This window comes from Pongo abelii, chromosome 7, assembly GCF_028885655.2.
Source record: "Pongo abelii isolate AG06213 chromosome 7, NHGRI_mPonAbe1-v2.0_pri, whole genome shotgun sequence".
Taxonomy (NCBI): Eukaryota; Metazoa; Chordata; class Mammalia; order Primates; family Hominidae; genus Pongo; species Pongo abelii.
Window position 1 is genome coordinate 129280561 of NC_071992.2, and position 15354 is coordinate 129295914.

The window sequence follows — 15354 nt, forward strand, 5'->3', positions numbered from 1 at the left end:
GGCTCCATAATGACCAATTATTATTTGATGTGACCGATAGCTCCAGAACCTAAACAAATAGAGATGGACAATATCTTTCTATTCAATTCCATGATGGGTAGAACGTAAAAAAAAATGCTTTGTTATTAGTGACAACTTTATTACTATATTATATGCAACAAATAGTATTAGCTTTTTTCTTTCTTGCTCTTTATCCATTTACCTCCATAATCTATAAATCAAAAATGTAAGTATGTTCTTCTTAAAAGATATTTAACTTTTATCATGCACTAAATATATTTTTTAAAAATTTTATTTTGTGCTCTTTCTCTTTTAAGTTTGTTAGATAATTGAAATGAACTAGTTGTCTTGTCTAGACCATGTGGCATACTACTACAAATATTTTCACCAATGCCTTCAAGACCTAAACCTTTCTAGTAAGCCTGTCCTGCCGTCTCTACCCCCAACCATAAATCACGTCTATTCTTTCCCTTCTCAAGTACCAAGACCAGCATTGAATACTGCCTTGATAATAAATTATTTCACTAGCATATATTCACAGTTTAACTGGCCCACAATCTATTTAAACCAGCTCAATGAGCTATTTATTTTCCTTCCTCTGGATAAAATCTGAAGGAGGCACATAACATTCTGGATCACACTCAGATTAAAGCAAAAAATCCTACAGTTTAGAGATTATAGTTTAAGTGTTCTCATCTCAAAAATAAAAAGTATATGAAGTAAGGCATATGTTAATTAGCTCAATGTAGCCATTTCACAATGAACACATATTTCAAAACAGCATTTGTACATGATAAATATACATTACTTTTGTCTGTTTAAAAATAAATGATTTAACTTAAAAAATCACAATCCATCAATTAATATATCCAGTCCTGGGTAATCAAAAAGAAATTAACTTCATTTTGATTAAGCTTCTTTGCTCCCTATACCTTGGACTTGTGGCAGATGGAGCAGAGGTGGGGCAGAGGCAAGATGGAGAAGTCGGTGTTCTTCCTTGTTTCCCTGCTAGTATTTCTGTTCATCCTCTCCTTCTCACTGAGATCTCTATGAGCCTCCTGGGGTTACAAGTAGGAAGGATCAGAGGAGCTGAATCCTCTTATTTTCCTAATACTAATTTGGCACTGGTTTCTAAGGGCTTTGACAGACAATTAAAGAAAGATGATTCTTTCACTCATAGGCCCTTTCATGGGCTCCACAGTGGTGTCCCCATCAGTTCCATTACTGTGGGTGAGTGTGTCTCTCCACCTGGCTGCTTACATTTCTCTCTCATGCTATGGGTATAGAACAGTACAGTTTCATCTTCTTTCCAAATGTCTCCTCACCCTTTGAAATTGGCCTCTTGGACAGCATGTAAGACCATGTCAAGCCAGAACTCCCTCACAAAAATCCTGCATTTAGTCAAATGCAAACACACCCATTTATTCACCGTCTGTGGAAATGCAGTTTCTTTCAAAATGCAGTCCTTTGGGTTCGCAATAGACATTTAAATATTTTAGCCATCATTTTAATAATAATAATATATTATATTCCATAAGCTCCAAGGCACAGAAATTAATTTCTCTACATGATCTCTTTGAATTTCCTCAACCTAGACTCACAATGCTGATAAATAACTCTACACTCCTGACACATGGAAGAGAGAACAACCCAGAAAACAACTCACTTCAAGGAAATCTTGATTTTACAGCAAAATAATTTCAATTCAAATGTATGACTAATTTTCACTTGAAAACAAGGATAGGGACTCAGTTCCCCCAGCATTCAAACCAATGTTCATGTCGACTCTTGTACCGAGTTCTATGCTCAGCACTTCTGTTTAATTTGTTTGTTATGACAGAGACTATCATAGAATCAGTCTCTGACAAAATGGTGAAATAGGTAAACTTTTCTTCAGTAAATGTTAGATTAAAAAAAATTTTGGTTTGGTGTCCGTACTCGAATGCTGAATTCAAGGCAATATTTAAAAAAAAACAACAACATATTTTCTGTAATTATGAATTCATAGCAGGACATACTACCTAAGTCAATTTAAAAAGAACTTATAGCGGAGTTGGGACAAGTAAAAGGCAGCATTAGAACAAACCATGAAACTCTTGAATCCAGTGCTGCGCTCTTTCTGCTAAATACCATGGCTTGGTCTCTGTTCAAAATGAGTTGGTACATATCCTGTAAATGACAGGATAGAGGCTTCTATTCTTTCATCATTACTCTGTCACAGCCTCCAGGCTTGCTTGATTAATAAATGATGTCTACAGCATTTTCTATCCAACAATTCACAGAAAGTGGGGGGGTTCACAGAAGGTTGTTCCATAGAACCATCTCCTTAGAGGCTCAAGATACACATAGGATCATATTGGTTATTTGTATAAACTTCTTGTGAAACAAAATTTATTCATTTTGTCATCTGTCCAAAAAGTATTCATTGAGATCTACCAAGTGCCAGGAGGAAACCATGTAATCTCTCTGACTATAATGACTATAAAACGTTTTCATGATCCCTGTTCTCATGGAGTATTCTATTAGTGAGTCAGGCTCTAAGCAAATGACAAAGTGAATACATAAAATTACATTTCTGTCAGGTCTTATGAAGAAGGAACATTTAGTACTAATGCTGTGTGTTTGGGGCCTTGAACTAGTTAGCAAATTAAGGAACAAGAATTTCCTGAGGAAGTGATGCTGGACCAGAAACACAAAGCAAAATAGTAAGCAGTAACTACATGAAAAGCAGAGCGAAGGGTGTTCCTGCAGCTTCACCGACACTTTTACCAAGGTAATGGGCCTGTGTGCTACAGCAAAAAGGGCGAGGGGCTCTTTGGTACCAAATCCAATTGGAAGGGCAACTAAGGGTCAGACCTTGCAGGACATTTCTGACAAAGGTATGGAATTTATTCATAGTAATGGAACATTAAAGTGTTTTTAGTGGGGATGTGAGATAATTGGATTTAGGTTTTCAAAAGATCATTAAGTTGCTCTATGGAGATATAAGAGAGGAAGGACATAGTTGATGAAGATTAAGAGGCTGAATCAAGAGTTCATGCAAATTCTTGCATGCTTCATTGCTGCCTAAAGATAAAACATCTCGTTTTGACTATATTATTTTATTTTTATCTCATTATCTTCAAAAGATTAGTTTGGTCTTTCTAGATATGTCAGAAGAAATACCATGATGACAAAATAAATTAGAACATCCATCTTAGGCCACGACTTAAGAATAATATATTTTCACCTAACTAGTAAAGCAATGCCTTTAAATACCTTAGACTTCCCTTCAGGTTAACTAGAAGTTGTGATGGCTTCCGAAGTGGTTGCTTAACATACAGATAATACAGTGAGTTATAAAAACAATGGTGGATTCTCTACTCTTGTTCTAGGAAAAGTATAAAGTTTGTAAGATTTAAAGTCGTTTAATTTTTTATATATGTATATGTATACACATTTACATAGCCCAGATGTCAGCAAATTGCATGTTAAGAAGTTTGCAAAGTCAATCTGTTGTAAAACATGAAGAAAACCACAAATTCAGCTAATGGGATCAATAAAGACAATGTGGAATTTTAAGAATGAGGACTAAAATTATTAACCCTTTTGGAATTTGGATGTATTCCAATTTTCGGGATCAATACTATCAATTCCCTCATAAGTTCTTAGTGTATTTAAATCTATTAATTAAAAACTATGGCTGTTAAAAATGCTAGTAAATATCATTTTAATTGTTTAAAATATTATAATATAAATCTATCATCAAATAACACCATTTATTATACTTTAAAATAATTGAATTTATGTAAACTTCATAAATAATGCTTTTTTACCTCTTGCCTATAGAGCAGGGAGAAACATAACAAAATAAAATAAAGATTAGTTGTATTAAAGTGAAAAGGTTTTTAAAAATAGTTCACTATGATTTCACAAATGTACTTTTTCCTAAAATTAAATTTTTATTTACTTTTAATCTCTGTGACAGTTATTTAGATATTGTAAATGTATGACCTTGCTTTGGCTTTGGGTATGAGACCACACCATTTCATTGAACATAATATAAATTGGAACTTCTCCAAACATGGCTGTTAATAAAAAAATAAACACAGCTTCATAATGGTTTTCTATAACACATCTTTTCCGATACTGATCTCATACTATGCTCTACCTTGCTATTAGTTTCTGCTGAAATAGCTTAGTGTTGGGGCTGGGGTGCAGGAAATAGGCTTGTTTATCACCAAAGAGAAATGAACTGTAAATTGTAGGAGAGAAGTACACTTGGTCAATTCCAGATGCTAAGCATTCAATTCAATTTCAAATTTTATCATGGGACATTTTTTCTACAATTTTCCTTTGCTAAATCTATAATTTCCATCAGCACTCAAGTGAAACTGACATCTATGTGAGGCTTTCTATTTCGCCCCAAGACAGGCATCACTGTTGTATGCCTAATTAGGCAAACTATTTAAATATTACACTGTCATTAATTAGCCATCATATTACATATATGGAGCAGTAGTTAATTTTGTGTAACTGCCTCTACTTACATTTAATAGCTCAACATTTTGCATTGCTGTGTTTAAAGAGAAACCCTTTTCTCATGGAGAAAAAAATTGAGCAACTGGGTAAATAACACTTCTTTCAGATTGATAATTTTGTTTTATGTTTGTCACGGTACAACAAATAATACCTTCCCAGCTTATGAAGAAAACAAAAGTGTATTTTCAATGATTCTAAAGGAAATTAAAGATTCTCATATTTTTATTTTTCAGTCAAGCTACCTCAGTTCCTTTCATATTAAAAAAGATGAAATTAAAATGAAAAACATGTATAACAGATCAAAGAAAAATATTCAACATTCACTGAGATAAACACCTCTGAGAAGTAAAAAGAGCAAAGTATAATGGCATTTTAGCTTTGAAGGTTTATTTTTGAATGCACAAATATGCTTATTACAAATACCCTACATTAATTTCCATTTACCTGCCAAAGAGACATGTTGAGAAAATCAGAGACAGTTAATGCACTGAAGAAAGTAATTAATAAGTATGTGTTTTTAAACATACAGCTTAAAATACTTCTCAGAATCTCTAAATAAGACAAAAATATAAGCATTCATTCAATAAAACAAATTATTTAAAGATTTGGAGAAGAAAATATTTAAATTAAATCAAGTAATAAACATGAAAGAGCAAGAGGGAACAAATTTACTTTATTGACTTAAAAATTAAAACTGAGAAAAATATATATAATAACTGTTTTAAAACATTAGACCAGGTCTATGAAGAACTGTGATCTAAGAGAGGAGAAAAACTAAGAAGGAGAGCCCTATTATCACTTGGCTTTCTCTAAGGAGATACATTCCGGACCATAGAATAAGGAGAGGGATTACAAGTAGAGCATGGTGTTTCTTTCAGCTCAGTACATAGAATTCAAGAAGCATGAGCATTAGAATGTTAGTCATAGGGCAAAGTTCTAGAGAGGAGGAAGCTCTGCAGAAGAAAAGGACTCAAAAGATTTACATTAGATTCTCTTCATTAGTGTTTGCTAAATACTAATAAATGCATGCAACTGGATGAAATTTCATGAAGTCACATAAAGAGGAATGTGTAAGATGAATGGTTCCAACAAAGCACACAGGGCTGAGATTTGTTCAGGTACCACTAGCTAGAATATAGAGTCCACTTTGAATGGAGTATTCAGTAGAAATCTCAAAAGGGGTGCACTTCAGTAGAGAGGGTAAACTATGCCTAGAGTTAAGGCCACTTAAAAATGCAATACTTAAAGCTTAAAAACAAATCTCAAAAGACACAAACTGAACCAAAAGTAACTTTAATACATACATACTAGAAGAAAGCTCAAGATTCCTTAAAGATAACTAAATCCAGACACCAAATATCTTAAAATTCACAATGTTCAACATACAGTTAAAAAAAAAGTACTAGCCATGTCAATAAACATAAAGATATGACTCATAACCAAGAGAAAAATCATTAGAAACAGACCAAAACATATGGAGATGATGGAATTAGAAAATAAGGACTTTATAGCAGATATAACTATATTCAACTACTTAAAACAAGGGTTAGCACACTATACCCCAGACTAAATCTGGCTTATAGACTTTTTTTTTCTTTTCCCTGTGATCTAGTAATGATTTTTACATTTTTAAAGGATTGTAAAAACAAACAAACCAAAATCAAAGATGAATACATGTTAGAGACTATATAACCACAGCAAAGTCTAAAATATTTACTATGTAGCCCTTTTCAGAAAAACTGAACACAGTGACCACAGTGAGGAAAGAAAGGGAAGATATAAAAAGATGACCATATGAAACTTTAAGAGATACAAAATATATTACTAGAAATAAAAAAAAAATTACTCAATGGGCCTCATAGAAGAGTAGACAGTACAAAAGAAAACATAGTGGACTTAAACACATGGCAATAGAAACTATTCAGAATGCAGCTAAGAGAAAAGCAAGATTTCTTTTTAAAGAACAGATATCCCCTGTAGGAAAATACCAAACAGTTGAATATGTGTTATTGAAGTTCCAAAAAGGTTGTGGAGCAGGGGCAAGCATGGAAAACTATGGAAAGATTAATGGTCAAAGGATTTACAAATTTGATGAAAATATAAAATCCACAGTTACAAAAGGCACAGAGTTGTTTGCATCTTGATGTGGTAGAGACGACTAGCTGAGGTCATGAGAGCTGAGAACATGAGAAATTCATGTTCCACTTCCATTTATGACGTGTTGCTGGGAGGCAGCTGCCAGCCAGGACAAATATTTTAGTGCTTTTCATATCTAAGTGAGGTCATGTAGCTGAATTCTGATTAATAAGTGGTCAGCAAATTGAGATAGAATTGCAATCTTTGCCATCCACATTCTTTATTCTCTTTCTTTTTTTTTCTTTTTTTGTAAAATAGCTTTATTGAGATATAACTCACATGTGTTCACCCATTGAAAGTGTAAAATTCAATGCCTTTTAGTATATTCAGAGTTGTATAACCATTACCACAATGAATTTTAGAACATTTTCATCACCCCAAAATGAAATCTCACACCTTTTAATCGTTCCCTCCAATTCACCTATGCTCCCTTCCCCCCGGGCCTTAGACAACCACGAATCCACCACAGGCTCTATAGATTTGCCTATTCTGAACATCTCCAAACCTGCCAAAGCTATGCCATTAAAAGGCACTACAGCAAAGAGCATCATGCAAGTCGCATCACACTGGGGGCCTGGCACAGAAGTGGTGGTGGTGGCATCAGGCAGGGCCTGATCCATGGGGTCCAGGGTGACCATGTGGGTCATGCAAGTGGCATTACACAATATGCCATGCCTGGCTAAGTTTTTTGTAGAAAAGGGGTTTCACCATATTGCCCAGGCTGGTCTTGAACTCCTGTTCTGCCTTGGCCTCCAAAAGTGCTGGGATTACAGGTGCAAGCCATCAGGCCCAGTCCCTTGAATACTGTTGTGCAATTGTCCCCCAGTTTCCGCCAGGTATTGGTTCCAGGATCTATTATAATACTAAAATGTGAGTATGCTCATGTACTGTAGTTGACCCTGCAGAACCCATGGAAATGAAAAGTCAGCCCACCCTATACACAGGTTTCACATCCCGTACTGTATTTTCCAACCATGTTTCATTGTGGATGTGGAACCCTCTGATAAGGAGGGCTGACTGTATTTATTGAAAAACAAAACAAAACAAAACAAGGGTTGTGTTAGTGGACCCACGCAGTTCAAACCCTTGTTGTTCATGGGTCAACTTTCTATCTGGATGGAGGCTGTGTTCTTGGGCAGCTTCAATGGCTATATGTTGATGATGGCAGAGTCTCTTTTCTACTTCAGTATTTAAAAGGTCTGCCTCCCTCTCATTGTAAACTTCATAAAGACAGGGCTTATGTCCCTTTTTGTTTATATTATATCTGTTACTTAAAACTACTATACCTACATATATAGTAGGGACTCCAAGTGAATTTATTGCATTAAACATGAAATGAACAAATAAATGAATATAAGTATTTAAATTGATCATCAATTTGGATTCTGATCTCTGAGAATCTACAGAATGGAATAAACAGAATTTCGAAGAATACATTACAGTTCAAAAACATAGGAATAGTATGTTAAATGGAGCAAAAAGTCAAAACAAAGTAAAACAATGGGGTGAGTTGCTAAATACATTTTAAGAACAAGATATGAGGCTGAGCGTGGTGGCTCACACCTGTAATCCCAGCACTTCAGGAGGCCAAGGCGGGTGGATCACAAGGTCAAGAGATTGAGACCATCCTGGACAACATGGTGAAACCCCGTCTCTACTAAAAATATAAAAATTAGCTGGGCGGTGGTGGCAGGTGCCTGTAGTCCCAGCTACTCAGGAGGCTGATGCAGGAGAATTGCTTGAACCCGGGAGGTGGAGGTTGCAATGAATTGTGATCGCGCCACTGCATGCCAGCCTAGCGAAAGGACGAGACGCCATCTCAAAAAAAAAAAAAAAAAAAAAAAGGTTATGTACGTTGCAGGTCAAAATAACATAATTGGAAAATTTCTACTTCTGTTCAGCAAGTGGCAATTGTTAGTTAATTAATTTCTATTCTCCATTCTTAATTTCAAGAAAGGGCAACATAACTATTTGCAGATTCCAGAACTGTGTATGTAGGACATTTTTTTAAAGTCACTGATAAAATACCAAACTTAATGAGTGAATTTAGCAGTACAACTAAATAGAAGGAAATATACAAAAACATATCAGAGACAAACAATTAGACTGAAATTTTTAAAATACCATTTTTAATACAATAAAATTTCAAATACCTAGGAATGAAGGTACTAAGACATGAAAAAGCTGGGTAAAGCTCTACTCAAAATATTTTAAAGCATTTTTGAGAGAAAACACAAAAGACCTATGTAAACAAATGAATATGCTGTCTCCCAAATTAATCTATGGCTTTAGAATAGTCACAATCAAAACACTGGCAAATGTGCATGTGTAAATTGACAAGCTGATTTTTTAATTTCCTGGAAATGCAAAGAGCTAAGTCTAACTCAAACAATCATAAAGAAGAATATACAGCTGAAAAACAACCAGATTTCAGACTTATTATACAGCTGCCGTAATCAAAACAATGGAAAATTAAAAACAAGTACAGAAGAGTTAACCAATGGAACATAATGAAGAGTTCAGATAAAGACGCACACATATTCATGACAACAGCAACACTTGATTTATGACAACAGCAACACTGTAGAACGGTGAGGATAAAACATCTTTTCCAATTTTGGCCCTGAAAAATTCATGTCCTTCTCTCATTCAAAATACATTCATACCATCCCAATAGCTCTAAAAGTCTTAACTAATTCTAGTATCAACTCGGAAGTCTACAGTCAAGAGTCCTATTTCAATATCATCTAAATCAGCCATGGATGAGAGTCAAGGTATCATTTGTGCAGAGTCAAATTGCTCTCTGACTGTGAACCTCTGAAATCAAAAATGATATGTGCTTCTAAAACACAATGGTCAGACAGACATAGGATAGACATTCCCATTCTAATAGGGAGAAATAGGAAAGAAGAAAGGAGTTACAAGTAAGACTGAAATCTAACAAGGCAAACAATATTATGTCTTATAGCTCAAGAATAATATTCTTTGGCTCAATGTTCACCCTCCAGGGGCTGAGATTGGGTTCCCAAGGCTTCAAGCAGCTTTGCTCCCATGACAGTTCTGTGTTGTGGCCCCATCTTCAAATCAGCTCTGTGCCTGGAGCTCTCCAAAGCTGAAATCACATACCGAACAGTCTACTGGTCTGGATTCTCTGGGGTGGTCCTTCTCCCATGGCTCCACTGGACACTGACCTAGTGGAAACTCTTCATGGTGGCTTCACTTCCAGGGCATTTTTCTTTCTGAGTTCCACAGCTTTCTTTACAGGGCATCCTTTGCAATCTAAATGAAGGCAGCCATGACCCCACAACTTTGCTAGACATAGCCCATGTTGTTCTAGGACCCACCAAAGCTACACCAGGAGTGGCTGAGAAGCATGGAAACAGAGTGCAGGCAGCAAGAGCTGAGTTTCCATAAGTATCCCCAGTCCCTTCTTTGAAATTGTTCTCTTCCCCAGGCTCTTGTAGCCTGGCCCTATGATGGGAATGGCAGCCCCATGATCTCCAAATTGCCTTGACATCATTCTTCCACTTTCTCAATGAATAGCACCAGGCTGATCCATATTAATCTCTTTATCAAAGGGTCACCTGACCACAGCCTTCCTGTTCTCTCCTGTACACATCTTCATTTTTTATAATATGGACAGTCATACAATTTTCTAAATCATTAAGTTCCACTTCCCTTTATTAAAAATTCCATCTTTATATCATTTCTTTCTTTGCCTATTTTATTATAAGCTTCAAGAGACGCAAAGTCACACTTTCAACACCTTCAACACTTTGCTTAGAAATTTCTCCATGCAAATATCCTACATCATTAACCAGAATTTCTATCTTCCATAAAATACTAGGACATGAACACAATGCAGCCAAGATCTTTGCCACTTTATAACAAGGATCACCTTTTCTCTAGTTTCTAATAACATGTTCCTAATGTCCATCTGAGACCTCATCAGAATCGCTTTTACCATCCATATTTCTACATTTTTTTAATGACTAAGTTTTTACCTAAGAAGATTGAGGCTTTCTCTACATCTCCCCTCTTCTCTTTCTGTACCCTCACCAAGATTGCCCTTAATGAATGGACATCCACAGTAATGCAGGCTTTTTCAGCATGTACCTCAAAACTCTTCCAGCCTCTATTTGTTACCTAGTTCTGAAGATGCTTCCACATGTTTAGGTATTGTTACAGTAGCATCCTTACTTCTTGGTACCAGTTTTCTGTCTTAGTCTATTCAAGCTATTATTTCTCACAGATCTGGAGGCTGGGAAATCCAAGATGAAGGCACTGGCAGATTCAGTAACTGGTGAAGACCCACTTTGTGGTTCAGAGATGGTGCCTTCTTGCTGTGTACTTATGTGGTAGAAGGGTTGAATGAGCTCATGTGGGCCTATTTTATAAGGGCACTATTCCCATTCACGAGAGTTCTGCCCTCAAGACCTAATCACCTCCCAAAAGGTCCAACCTCCTAATATCATCACTATGGGGAGAGGATTTCAATGTATGAATTTTGTGGGAACATAAATTCAGACCACAGCATGGGACAAGGGAAAAAGACAGGATTGAAGTCACGGTCTTTGTCATTCCCAGGTCAGAAGTTTTCAAAGTATTTTTAAATTAAATATTGTTTTAATCAACAAACCATGATTATATATATATTTATGAGATACAGCATGATGTTTTATAATATGTTTACTATGTGGGATAATTAAATCAAGCCAATTAACCTATCCATCACCTCTATTATTTATCATTTTTGGAGATGAGACATTTGAAATTTACTGACTTATTTTGAAATATACATTGTTATTGCTTGTAGACTCCCTGCTGTGCAACAGATGTTAAAACTTATTCTAGTTTATCTGAAACGTTGTACCTTTTAGCCAGTGACTATTCACTTTCCCCCTCTGCCCCCACAATCCACCAATCTTATTCACATTTCCCCAGTTTTGCTTGTATTTATTCACTGTGTGTGTAGTTCTATGCAAGTTTATCACATGTATATGTTTGAGCATCTACCATTGCAGTCAATATACAAAACAGGCCCATCACTACAAGAATTCCTAGTGTTGCTCTTTTTATTTATGTATTTATTTATTTATTTATTGAGAGGGAGTCTCGCTTTGTCGCTCAGGCTGGAGTACAGAGGTGCGATCTCAGCTCACTGCAGCCTCTGCTTCCTGAGTTCAAGTGATTCCCCTGCCTCAACTTGCTGAGTAGCTGAGTTTACAGGCACTTGCCACCATGCCTGGCTAATTTTTGTATTTTAGTACGGACAGGGTTTCACCATGTTTGTCAGGCTGGTCTCGAACTCCTGACCTCTAAACGATCTGCCCGCCTCAGCCTCCCAAAGTGCTGGGATTACAGGCAGGAGCTACTGCGCCTGGCTGTGTTGCTCTTTTTAAACTACACTGACTTCCCTTCTTCTTCTTCCTACTCCCTAATCCCTGGCAATCATTTACTTATCTGCCTTTCATTTTCAAGATTTTCATTTCAAAATGTGTTATAAAATGAAATGATACAGTATATAATCTTTTGGGGTTTACATGTTTTCGCTCAGCTGGAGATCTCTCCAAGTTATTGCATATTTCAATAGTTTATACCATTTTATTGCTGAGTAATATTCCACGGTATGTACGTGATTACAGTTTTTGAGAATACATCGTTTAAAATGAGGTTGGATACCAAGAATTGACTACAAATTACCATAGGATAAGAGCTTGCCAGTTCAATGACTTTGGTCTGCAACCAGACCTCTCAGAATGCAATGATATACACAACTCACCCAATAAAACATATATATATACACACACACACACACACACATATGTACACACACACACACACACACGTGTGAGTGTCTTCAGCAAGAGTTGCTCTTTATTTTGTATTGCAACTCCAGTTGCAATTGTCCTGAGTTACTAGAAAGCCCAGTTCTTGGACTGAGAAGTAGTCATGAGACTGAAGTCACTGCAGAAAACTGAAGCTTCCCAGGCTGTCTTATTTCAATGGCTGGATAACAGTAAAAGGAGAGTTCTCATGTCCAAATGTCAGAACCTCCCAAATAGTGCTAATCACAGTTCTCACTTCATTGAAGGTTGCACTTTGTTCCAAGAGTGTTTAAGTGACTTGCCTAAGGTAAGCCAGCTGGGATTTTTTGTTTTGTTTTGTTTTGTTTTGTTTCTGAGCCAATGCTAAAAACAGTCCTCTGACCACCTCAATAAATGGCTTAGTTTTATATTTTGTTTTGCAAGTGGAGTACTAGCCTTTTAACATGATCAAAACTGCATAACTAACTTTTGTGCACAGTGCAATCCCATAATATGGGGGCCTCCCCTTAAAAGAACACAAAAAGGCCTATTTATCCCCACACTGCCACAGCTGACTGTGTCACCTTTGAAATTTAACTTTGCCTTATTTTTTGGCCTTCTTGATATCTCCTCCCAGGAGTTCCCACTGCACTATGTGCTCCTTGGAGCCAGAGATGCTGGCCACAGTGTACTAAGTGGAGAAACCTCAGACTTTGAAGTCTGTAAGTTTCCTAGGCTAAGAATTATGAACATTTTGTTTTAGTGTTATTTATATTTACAGGGATGCATGCTATGTATATAGTTTTTAATCATAATCCAATCATCCATAGTCATATTAGGAGCAGTAATTTAAACTGCTGACCTCAGTGCAATTGCTGAAATTTGCAAATAAAATTAAATACAGCAATGAACATAGTAATGTTGCATCTCTTTCTTCTAAGGAAATGAATAAATTTCTATTCCATATTTAATGATTACATCTGGGGTAGGCACAGTAGAAAAAAAGATAGAAAATAGCTATGTGCCATGTACCATACTAAGCAACAAATAATGTTTTTAAAGGCTAGGTTTAGATGTGATTTAAGTCACATTTTCATACTTCCTATAGGACAGCCTTTAGCTTCAGGGCACCATCTTAACTGTGTTGCTGGTTGGGACATGCAGTCTTGCCAAGGAAACAGAGAAATAATCACATACTGTTGTTTCTGTCTCACAATATTTGCAATCAGTCATAAAAGTAAAAGTTCTCTATGTTTCAATAAATTTTCCTTTTCACTTGTCCTAAGTAACTGCTTCAAACTGCTAGAGTTTCTGAGAGTCTTCTCTACAAATGAGAATCAATAACCCCTCAAATTAAAATTCATGAAATCAATTCTTTGAAATGAACACAATTTTTGGAAAAGATAATTGCTACCCAAACTAGTTAAGATGCTTTTTGAATATTAAATATTCTCCACAGGCAGCTGAATGGTTAAAAGGATTGAGCTGACTGACATAAAGTGCAGAATCATCATATACGTGGAGGACAATTGAAATCAATAAAGTAGACATCATCTTCTACTAAATAGTATATAGTATGAACAGTGGAAACCTGGGAAACCATAATATTAAATTAATTGGTAGAGAAACAGGAGGCAATGAGGTAGATAGAGAAGTGGCTAGACAGGTACAAGAATAACCAAATTATTTCACAAGAAAGACAAAAAAAGTTATCTAAAGAATGAGTTAATAACAATGTCAAATGTCATGGAGAGACTCTACTTTAAAAATGTGAACAATTATGTGTCTATCAGGAAGCCACTGCTGAACTTAGGAACAGGGTTTCAATAGAACGTGTGAAAAGAAGCAAGACCAGTCAATTGAGAAATAAATAGCAGAAAAATGAATAGAAATGTTAAACAAAGACAAATTTTCTGAGGAATTTGAAAAGGGAAGAGGAAAATTTACTGTTAGGAAGTGATAATAGAATGAAGCAATAAAGATTTAGTGTGTCTTGCTGTTGAGAATAGTATGTGTTGGCTTCATTTGTGTTTGGATTTTGGAAAGATATTGGAGAGATATCTATCAGCTGAAGGGATCCCAGGTGGAGAAAGACCTTGACCTAGGCAAAAGATAAAGAAGACCACAGTGTATAGATTAGCTATTATGCATGGGTTAGTACAGTATTTTTTTATTCTGATCATGCATTAGCATCACCTGGAGGACTTTTAAAAAGCATCCTACTGTAGACCCCATTATTAACCAATAATATTTTTACAAAAAGTAGGAATTGTAGGGTTGGAGATGAATTATAGGTATTTTAAAATGTTCTCTAGCAGCCTAGCTTGAAACAGAGGTAGACAGAACATTGAAAATTTTGAGAAAAATCATACCCTAATCATCCTCACTTTCATAAATGAAGTAACATTAAAGTTTGCAAAAAGCATCAAGTGGATTGGGAAATCAAGGAGAGCGTGAAGGTTAAAAATGAAAGTAGGCACAAATAAAGACAGAGCTTTCATAAAATATAAAGGGCTGAGATCATGCCTACTTTCATTACTTAAACCATAGTTCTTGCACCCTTCCCTGTACCTACAGAATCAGAAACTCTGGAGATGAGGTCCAGCAATGGATGTTTTAACAAGCCTTCCAAGTGCATCTCATCCTTGCTAACCTTTGAGATACACTGACCTAGGAAAATTCTGAATGCTTAAATAATGGTCAGATTCTAATCAGCATCTCAGGGAATTCAGAAAGAGGAGGAATAGATCTGACCAGTCCCTTGAAGATCTGTGAAACATCTCACACTACATTAGCTGACTAGGAGAATATATAATTTTGAGGTGTTCTCCTTTTTATCTGATAATGTTTTAAATTAAATACAATATAGGTGCTGAAAAGTCTACAACTT

At 35.9% G+C, this 15354-nt stretch overlaps 1 protein-coding gene across 4 annotated transcripts in view; it reads right to left on the minus strand.

Moving 5' to 3' along the window:
- CSMD3 (CUB and Sushi multiple domains 3) overlaps positions 1 to 15354 on the minus strand; it is a 1211731-nt gene that overhangs the window by 879232 nt on the left and 317145 nt on the right. The window lies entirely within an intron of this gene.